Consider the following 11,130-nt stretch of genomic DNA (forward strand, 5'->3'; position numbering starts at 1 on the left):
ACCCCTTAATTACCATAGCGGTTATGAACCGCTACAGTCATTAAGGGGTTAACCCACCATCACCCACATACCCTCCCCCACTAACCCCCCCACCCCCTGAGGCCTAACCACCCTCACCCACTACCCACAAGGGAGTCCTACCACATACCCTTGGGGCCAATACCCCCGTCCCCCCAACACATACAGTACAATAATGTGCCAAAAAACTATTATCCACATAGGGATAATACATTATTTGGCCATTATTAAACACATTAAATACCATAGTAAAATAAAGAAAATTCTACTAACCTCATCAATAAGAAGGCCCTGTCGCCAGCATCATCCTTGTGGTCCGTTGCCAAAATAATAAATAGCCAATACATATCAATGACATTCACATACCAATGAACCCCTTAATCACCTTATCGGGTACTAACCTCAAAGGTAATTAAGGGGTGAAGCCATCCTGCAATGGCAACACCACTTATGCATAACATCCTCAATGAATTAAAAACCAATTTCCTAAACAAATCTCATTTAATCATTCAATCAGAAGCCTCAAATGCCACTTAAAACATTTCATTTACAGTGTATACATGTAGCATAAAATGTAAGCTACATGTACACTGGCGACACACTTTATTCGAGCTTGGCTAGTCCCACGAATTCGGGTATACCCGGGTGTATTGAGGTTTGTGACTGTTTTCTGCCCGAGTGCATTGAGTTATTTTCCGGCAGGGATTGAAGCATTTTATTCCCGCTGGTTGCAATACTGCACAGTATATATATATACTGCATTACAATTCATGAATTTATGCCATCTGGTAGACACGCGAAGCATTGCAGCCTATTAAATCCTAATCATTATCATTTAACAGATCAGCCGCCCATCAGCCAGGCATGAACCCAGGCTGGGAAGGCAAACGCAACGGGGCTTGTCAGAGGTGAGGAGCGGCGCATTCCAGGTATCTGCCAGGTACATACCGGGTATTTGCTCGAATAAAGTGTGTCGGTGCAGTACACGCTGCAAATCAATGCAGCCAATCACAGCGTGGGAACTCCATCCCAACTCTGATTGGCTCTAGTAGACCATGTGACAGAGGCTTGGGGAAGAACGGATATGACGACATTGAAAGCCTGTCACATGGTACTAGAACCAATCAGAGTAGGGATAGACATCCCACGCTCTGATTGGCTGCCGTACCATGTGAGGCCGGCCATGTTTCTTTTAATGACGTCATCTTAAAGGCAATTGAAGCAAAGCCATTCTGATTGGCTGTGCTTTCATTGCCTTTAAGTGACGTCATCATTTTTTTTATCGGCCAAAACACATGGTTTTCACGGCCCAATCAGGGCCGTGGGAACCATATGACGAAAATGTGACGTCATAGGCCTTTAAAAGCCTATGTCGTCTCATTTTGAAGCCAGACGCCGAGGAGGAAGGACCTCCTACTGAAGAAAGAAGACCAGGGCGTGGCCGCAGACGGGAAGAAGACCCTGGAAGAAGGTAGAAGAATACAGATGAAGATGGATTACAACTAGAAGACCCCTGGATTGTCGTGTTTTATTATTTTATGGTTTAGTATTTTATGGTTTATTATTTTATGGGTTCCTGTTCGTGGATTGGTTCGTGAGTAAGCTGATCAACGGGAGTCAGTGGGGTCAAGTAATGGTAAGTTAAATAAAGAAATGTATTTAATGTAACTGTTTTTTTTTGCTTTTTCATGTGTTTATTTTTTTATGCATATCATTTCTTGCCACTGTATGTATGTATGTATGTATGTCTATAGAGATATATACATACAGGGTAAGAAATGATAGTGTTGTAAAAGCTTGATTTACTGTTTTGTAAATGATTGTGGCTATGCTGCTATGCATAGATGTGTGTTAAATGTATTTTATTATTAGAGAGATGTAATTTTTGGGCTTCTATGCTCTACTGTAGGTTATGGTGAGGCTTGCTTTAGTATATTGTAATATTTGGTGTCCTTTTTTGTATGATGCTAACTTGTTCTCTGTAACGATAGCTATAGTTAATAGTGTAATTGGTATGCATGGCATTTTAATTGTTTAGGGATGTAATTCATGTCTGTTAAATCATTGATGCTGACTTTATTGGATGACATAGTATAATTCTTGTGATATAATGCTATTTTAGTTGGATTATTGTATTGTTAACATTGATTTGCAGCGTGTACATGTAGCTTACATTTTATGCTAAATGTATACACTGTAAATGCAATGTTTTAAGTGGCATTTGAGGCTTCTGATTGAATGATTAAATGAGATTTGTTTAGAAAATTGGTTTTTAATTCATTGAGGATGTTATGCATAAGTGGTGTTGCCATTGCAGGATGGCTTAACCCCTTAATTACCTTTGAGGTTAGTACCCGATAAGGTGATTAAGGGGTTCATTGGTATGTGAATGTCATTGATATGTATTGGCTATTTATTATTTTGGCAACGACCCCAAGGATGATGCTGGCGACGGAGACTTCTTATTGATGAGGTTAGTACAATTTTCTTTACTTTATTACGGTATTTAATGTGTTTAATAATGGCCAAATAATGTATTATCCCTATGTGGATAATTGTTATTTGGCACATTATTGTACTATATGTGCTGGGGGAGGGGGTATTGGCCCCAAGGGTATTTGGTAGGACTCCCCTGTGGGTAGTGGGTGAGGGTGGTTAGGCCTCAGGGGGTGGGGGGTTAGTGGGGGAGGGTATGTGGGTGATGGTGGGTTAACCCCTTAATTACTGTAGCTGTTCATAACCACTATGGTGATTAAGGGGTTAGGGGACATTACATTGGATGTTTTTAATCTTGTGTCTGTTTTGAAGAAGCAGATGGGGCATGGGCAGGATGTGAAGATGAGGATGGCCTTCATCGTGGCAGCCGCACATGGGTGAGTGCTACTGCACCGACACACTTTATTCGAGCAAATACCCAGTATGTACCTGGCAGATACCTGGAATGCGCCGCTCCTCACCTCTGACAAGCCCCGTTGCATTTGCCTTCCCAGCCTGGGTTCATGCCTGGCTGACGGGCGGCTGATCTGTTAAATGATAATGATTAGGATTTAATAGGCTGCAATGCTTCGCGTGTCTACCAGATGGCATAAATTCATGAATTGTAATGCAGTATATATATATATACTGTGCAGTATTGCAGCCAGCGGGAATAAAATGCTTCAATCCCTGCCTGGAAAATACCTCAATGCACTCGGGCAGAAAACAGTCACAAACCTCAATACACCCGGGTATACCCGAATTCGTGGGACTAGCCGAGCTCGAATAAAGTGTGTCGCCAGTGTATATGTATTTAATGTCTTTATTGTTCTGTATGTATTTTAAATGGACAACTGCACTATTATTCATTTGTGGATAATAGTAATGTTGCCCATTACTGTATTGTATGTTGTGTATTGGTGCTATGTTTATTGGGGGCATTTGTCCCCAATAAACATGCTATTATGTGTTAACCCCTTCATTGCCTTAGCGGCTATCCGCTATGGTAATGAAGCATCATTAATGTATTTAAATAATATTGTGCGGGAGCAGGGGGGCCCCTGAGCTGAACCGCATTGATTTGTGGCACAGAGACCCCCTGCTTCCTGAGTTACAGGCCCCAGTTTGGGGCATCGGTTACAGTGTGGACGCCATGTTTATTGCGGGCACGTAGCGTGTGGGACGCTATAAACATGGCGGTGACACTGCCCATCCGATCACACATACCGGGGCCTGTAACTCGGGAAGCAGGGGGTCCCTGGTCCACAAAGTGATGCGGTTCAGCTCGGGGGACCCCCTGCTCACTGTACAGTATTATTAAATAAATATTAATGCTGCTTCGCTACCATAGCAGATACCCTGTAAGGTAAGGAACGAGACTTTATTGATGTGTGTGTTTTATTCATACTGTAGATGTGCAGAGGGTCTCCGGAGCGGAACCGCTTTGGTTTTAGGCCTGGGACCCCCTGCTCCCCGAGATACAGGCCCCTTTATGGGGTGCCGGTATCCCTCTGCTTTGTTTACATTCTGCGGTCACGTGATCGGGACTTTTAAATGCAGAGGGATACCGGCACCTCATAAAGGGGCCTGTATCTCGGGAAGCAGGTGGTCCCCGGACCTGAAACCAATGCGGTTCACCTCTGGAGACCCCCTGAACATGTACACTATGAATAAAAATGGTTTAAAAAATACTTTTTATTGTGCTGATGTTTGCGCCGAGAGAGCAGCGGATCTCTCTCTGCTGCAAACACATCTCGGCAGGGGACAGCATCTCGGCAGTTTCTCGCCAGGCAGCCGTCCCGCCATCGGTTACACGCCATTTCATCAAATGGTGGTGGCGCATTCATTCGCCAGGGATTCGCCCCTTACAGCATACAGCCAGTTTAACACGCCAAAAACATGGCTAATTGCTAAACTGCCTAATGCATTTTTCCGCTGCTTACTGCATGATGCCCTAAGTCTGGTGCTTCATATCCAGTTTGAAGCTCTTGAAAAATAAGACATTTCCCATTGTGGAATAGATTGGCATATGCTCTAATATTCCTTGCTTTAAATTGGTCAAATTGTTTGGTGCCACATCCTGGGGAAAAGTTGGGGTTGTTAAAAAGTGGGATAAGTTGTGAGGTGGGAGACGTGAGGTTAAATTTGCCTTTGGATTTGGTCCAGGTCTCCCAGGTGCATCTCATTGGACCTAGCTCAAAACCCTTTGCCTGTAAACCTTTCCTATCTGGGACCCATAAGGATATTAGCAGAGAAGGCGTCGTAGAATACTGGGATTCTATGGTCAACCAGCAGTATTGGGTTGGGTCTGCATTCCAAACCACCACTTGCTGTAATTGGGCAGCTTGGCAATATTTTGAGATATCTGGAACTCCCATGCCCCCTCTTAGTTTCGAGGTCATCATAACTGACCTAGCGATCCTTGGCCTTTTGCCCTGCCAGATAAAGTGAAGTACTGTTTTCTATTTTGTAAATGTTTTAGTTCAGATCCAGGTATCTGGAAAAGTAGGGTTTGGAAGTGATATAATAACCGAGGGAGTATATTCATTTTAACTGAAACTATTCTCCCGATTCACGACACCTGGTATCCCTGCCACTTCGCCAAGTCAATTTTGATTTTGTCAAAGAGGGCTGGGTAGTTGCTTTGGTATAGAGAGTGGTAGTTCCTGATCACATTAACTCCCAGATATTTAATGTGAGAGGAACTCCATCTATAGTTAAAATTTAATTTTAGTAATTTAATCTCTGGGTCAGGGAGGGTCAGATTTAGGGCCTCTGATTTGTTATTAATAATTTTGTACCTGGAGATTTTCCCAAAATTTGATACAGTTTTTTGGAGGTTAGGCAACGAAATCTGGGGATTAGCTAATTTTAAATTGATATCATCTGTGGGTAACACTTGCGCTGCCCACGAGCAAGACAAGACCGATGTTACTGAGGTGGGGAAGTATAGAACCACGCATCCACAGCAGCGGAAGCATGCCTGGCAGGTGGATTGTCAACGTAGCCGGGTCTGGGTTGGAGAGAGTGGGTTTGTCTTGATACTTTCTAAGGTCTTGGGATGGAGAGGTCAGAATTGTCAAAGTCCGTTAAACCGTGTTCTGGGGTTGGAGAGGTCAGAAACGTGGAAGTCCGTATAGCCGTGGTCTGGGTTGGAGAAGTTAGCAGAGTTGAGGGTAAGCCAGGAGTCAATACCAGAGGGGTTCAAAAGTCAAGCCGGGACGGTACACATAGAATCCAAACTGCAAGAAACACAAGACAGGAGCAAGGCACAACAAACGCAGGAGCTCAAGGCTACAACAAGTTATGCTCAGTAAAGCAGGAAGGGAAGTGCAGGGTATTTGTAGCACACAGGAACCAGTAGCAAGAGAGGCAGAGCGGAGGCGCGGCCTCTGCGGAGGCAAGGATTGGCTGCAGGAGACAAGTGGGCTAGATGAGAACTAGCTGGGGAACGGTGCAAGGCATCATCTGTGCACGCAGCGCGAGAGAGAAGTGCAACACATCGAGGGGGTGGAGCTAAGCTCCGTGGCACACTAGAAGAGCAGCACGTGTGTGCAAGCTCTGTAAGCAGAGCTGGGGTGCGCGCACATGCTGGTGCCAGAGCGGAGGTCTGTGCTGTGACAGGTAAGGAGGGAACACGTCGCAAATATACGTTTGTATATTTTTATTGATGGGTTGGCTTTATGTAATTGTTCTAGATTTATAATTATATCAGTTAGCTCTTTGTATATTTTCAGTTTAGCTTTTTTCTTATGAGCTGCAATGAAAATAAAATCACCTCTAATCGTTGCCTTATGTGCTTCCTAGAGCATCGCCAGGGATGAGACTGGGCCTTTGTTGAGCTTAAAATATTCTTTAAGGGCCTGTAGACGGACGTTCACAGAGGTACACAATTGGAGGCTTTTATAAGGTGAAATTATAATAAGGCTTTATTGTGCCTTTTCCTTTTCACCAGGAAATCATCCAAACACAGGGGGGGGGAAACAAAGCTTAATTCACTTGGGAGTATTTCTAGTGAAATCCCATGCAATTCACAATTCATAGTTAAGCAGGTCTCCCAGCCCCAAACACATAGCATGACATAAGCAGATATAAGAAGTCTCTTTAGAATGAAAGTCTTATCTGTTAGCTGCTATAGAGTAAGCTTCTCTGCTCTCCTGGAACCGTACCCATGCGTGCACAGAAAATCAGCATCCAGGTTTAGAAGTCTTATTTGGTGTCTTGCAATCAGCTCTGCTGTTTCTTCTTGACAGAGCTCAAGACAGGTCAGCTCCAGAGATCTGTGTTCTCCAAAGTTCAGCCCACAAGTTAGCTAAGGAGTCACTTCCTGTCTCAAAGGCAGGCTTTTTCTACCACCTCTAATCAGGCAGGTGGTGTTAGTTAATTTGCTACCAGCAGTTAACCACCACACTGCTGGATTAGAGGCACAGTTGTGAACAGGGATAAGTCCCCTGTTACAGGGCCCATTTAATTTTGTTCTCTATTTCAGGGTGATTAAGTTGGGAATTGTTTAATTTCCAATGAAAAGAGTTATTTTTGACCAAGGGGAGGGTGAGGGTCAGGTCAATTGGAGCGTGGTCCGACCAAGTAATGGGTCCAATATCTGAATGTTTTCAGGGCTTCCCCTGTGCAATGTTGAATATTCCCCTGTGCAGTATTAAACAATGGGGCTTCCGCTATCCCCCTTGGGTTCCTCGGCTATTCCCGCATCTGCTTTGTGCTTTTGTCCACGTTCCGGCCACTACAGAAGCCCTGTATCTCTGCTCTCTCCTTCTTGCCCTTATATGTGTGTTTTTCTATGTGTACCATGCAGTCCCAGTGGCTATCTTGAAAATTTCATGGGTAAGGGACAGGGGGCTGGACGACGCTTGAGCCGGGTGGTCTCTCAGCCCTCTCAAGTTTTCTGCTGGTCACTCAAGTAGGGAAGTGTCTCGTCCAGTCCATCCACCTAACAGAGGATCTCTCCTGTGGCCTGGTGGCAGGGACAATCTCATCCGACTCAGCAGCGCTCCGACAAGTCTCCGCTCCAAGATGGCCACCGCCAATCACTCCTTGCAGCATGGCCTCTGCACTCTTCTCTAGTAGGGGTTATTCCTCTCTCCCCTTCAGATGTAATCTGGGGGGGGGGTTGTGCTCCCAAGGTTCGTCTTTTGGGGAGTCACTCTCTTTCTGTCTGCTTTGGGTGTCCAGACAGGTCGAGTCCCTCGCTGATTGGACGGAGCTCACAGAGCACAAGTCTGCTCAGCTTCACATCCAAGCCCCACCTCCTGATTTAAACATTTTAAAGAAAGGCTTGAGGGAAAGTGAAGCCTGGAGGAGGTTGACTGAGGAAGGAGTCAAACATAAAGCATTAACTATCCTCAAAGATCCCCAGCCATATGAGATTTGGGAATAACCAAACACAAACGCATTTACATATAGTATAAACACATGTGCTTGTTAATTCATTGGGTAGCCCTATTAACTTGTCTGGCTCGGATTCCCTGATGAAAAGGTTGAGAAATACTGAATTAAGGCATCTTGCCTCATCCAAAATATGAAACTACTTTAGACAATATGCATATTGTTTTTTTATGCTAACTTGCATTATGGTGTCAGAAAAATGCATTGATCATTTTGTGACGAAAGAAGTTTGCCATACATATAGAAATATTTATAAAAAGTCTAAATAGCTATTTTTATGCATTTCTCTCTAGGACTCGGAGCCGCTAGATGACAATCACAATTATGGTTAAGAAATTTGATCCTAGAATGAAACATTTATGGAAAAGCACACTGAATTCCAGGCACAACTTCACCAGTCTAAAAAGTAGTTGCCAGATAACTGCTAGAAGGTCATACAGAGGCAGAAATAGAAAGAGTCAAAGGGGCAGGTTTATCAAGTGCTGGTACAAATTAGCACACCCAATCCAGCGTACACAGCCATTGACTTGAAGTGGCCAGAGCAGGTGCACTGACACATATATGTTGGTGATGAATATGCCCCAAAGAAATTGAAAAAGAGAAAGCACAAAATGGCAGAGAGGAAAAAAGAAAAGGGATTCAGGGAGAAAGAGGAGAAATGGCATGGTCATATGCAGTGGTCGACAAATCACCAAAAAATCTACTCGCCGAACAAAAAAATCTACTCGCCACCTAGAACCACACGTGTGCTGCTTGGGCCAATAGGAGCTCGCCACAATGTTAAATCCACTCGCCCGGGGCGTGCAAATGTATAGGTTTGTCGAACACTGGTCATATGGATACTCGCAGCAGGAGCAACAGCAGTAAAATGTATTAATCTGCCAAAAGTCCGCAACCGGATGTGATGTCAAACTCAGAAGTGACGTATCAGGACCCAGGGATATGCCAGTGAAGCCAGATACGATCGAGAGCAGGCATGGAGAGGCAGAGAGGAGACGCCTGGGGAGGCACTGAGGCGCCTAAGAGACCGACCGAGACAGCTGGGGATCTAGCACCGGGTCAGATGGCACACGAGGGAGCGGTGGCGGTGAGACTATCATGATGCTGAGCTATCTGTACACTGATTTTGTCATATGCTTTAAAAATTTGCACAAGTAAGTGCATTTCTTACATTTTTTATACCTACAAATGTTATATATGTGCTGCGTAATGGTCCTTGTTCTTCTTTTTTCCTGAGGTACCAACTTCGTGATATTACAGAAAGATTTGCTATTCAAGCAGTTATAGCAGACACACTTCTGCTATACCAATTGCACAGGTCCTATATACACTTCACAGGCAGTAGACAGCATTTCTCTCACAGAGAGGAATAGGAGGTTTCACGTTTTTAACTATTTATATGTAATAAAACTATTATATTTGCTTGTTCTTTGATGCACATCATGACCATGATTTAATACAACTCAGGTCTGCGGTGCGCTATCATTAGGGATCTTTTATGTACTCTGTACACTCCATTCTATGTAATTACTGAAAGATTGCCACGTTTGTGATACTGTCCCGGCTAAAGCTTGCTGGGAGCATAGCGGGCTAGTTCTCCGTTTAAAAACGGAGTATCCCGCGCGACGGCCGCTTCAATAGATAAGCGCTAATGGCGCTTACAATTGAAAGCGCCCGAGGCACGGGAAAACCGGCCGGGTTTCGGCCAAAGACAGCCCGCGCACCGCCCGCGCTATTTTTAAACTGCGGGGGCAGCCGTATTAGTCAGCCCGCCCGCTACTGTATGCACTAATTTACCTACTACATTGTAAGTAGACAGAATATAAGATCCAAGATTTATATTGTCACTGAATTGAAAACACCTGCACTTAGTTTTCTTTCTTTCTTTATGCATTTATCCTATGCTCCTCCTGGAGTATTGCAGATATCGAGAATCCATAGGGCCCTACGAGAACAGTCCCTACCAGTGGGTTCGAGCAGGGAGTTGCAAATATTTATTATATTTTCCACTGTGTATTTGTCACATTATTTATTATATAAAGTCACATATTTATCTCTAAAATAATGTGTATAATTTTGTCACTTGACTAACACGTCACTATCTGTATGTACAGGAACTCCTAGTGTTTTCACCGTTTTGCTTACATATGAATTGGAGGCCATGAGGCAAAAGAGATAGAGATAGGAACATGAGGCCAAAATAGAGGGACTAAGGTAGAAACAATAGGGCTTCTATGGCTTCATCATGCCAGCTCTATACTACATATTATGCAGGCAACAGTAAGTTTGAGAGCCATTATGTGTGAGTTTGCATATGGGCTATTTTACTGTGTATGTAACATAGAGGTCCAGGTAATACATTTTAGTCCAACCACCTAAGGTAAATAACTATTTTAATGACTTTGGTTATATAGTTTTTGCAGGCATATGATCACCTGTTACAGGTACAGTCCAGTACATTTGCGACAAAATACCTGTCATTCTATACTTAACTGTGCAATCATCATGGGAAGTTAAAAAAATAAATAAAAGAATGATTTCAATGCAGTGGGGCAATTCTGGTATGAATTCTCGTAAGCGATAACTCACTTAAAACTGCACAACTGTGTTTAAAACCAGCTCTGCTACATCTCTATGTGTGAGGGCATTGGGAAAGGATGTGTTTTTCTAATATATATTTTCAGATGAATGCTTTGTGCTTTCATGTGGTTGTTATTTGACTGTATTATTCGTATGCAGTGATTACTATACTATAACTTCTGGGGGTCATGTAACTCCACGCTACAGTGCTGAAATCGGTAATACTTACCATTAAGGTCAATGACAGATATCGCCGATTTGACTGGTATACAGAAGCGTGGATCACACTTTCATGACTCTGGTCATTGGCCGTACTGGGCTTCCATAAAAAAATAATGCACCACTACAATAGTCTAAGTATTATAAAATCTGACTTGTGCCTCTGACCTACACATTCAGGGGAGATTGTTTCAGAACCCTACAGGGTAGCTCTATCACGTAACAAGTAAAGTAATTTAAAACACTTTGATCTAGAATGCAAAGTTATCTAACTGCTCGCAGAGGATCTATTTGATCATTCAAATGTATTTAATCATTTTTACCACACAAAGGCAAAGGCTGTGATCGTTCTTAGTCAATTATGAAATGTTAATTATTTCAGCATATGGTATCTCAGACACAGAACAAAATAAAAACTATTTATCATGATTTAAA

The 11,130-nt window shown here is 43.3% G+C and overlaps 1 long non-coding RNA gene across 1 annotated transcript in view; it reads right to left on the bottom strand.

Annotated features, from left to right (window-relative positions):
- Nucleotides 1–11,130, bottom strand: part of LOC142470473 (uncharacterized) — a 243,092-nt gene that overhangs the window by 103,597 nt on the left and 128,365 nt on the right. The window lies entirely within an intron of this gene.

The sequence above is a fragment of the Ascaphus truei genome, chromosome 1 (assembly GCF_040206685.1).
Source record: "Ascaphus truei isolate aAscTru1 chromosome 1, aAscTru1.hap1, whole genome shotgun sequence".
In the NCBI taxonomy this organism is placed as follows: Eukaryota; Metazoa; Chordata; class Amphibia; order Anura; family Ascaphidae; genus Ascaphus; species Ascaphus truei.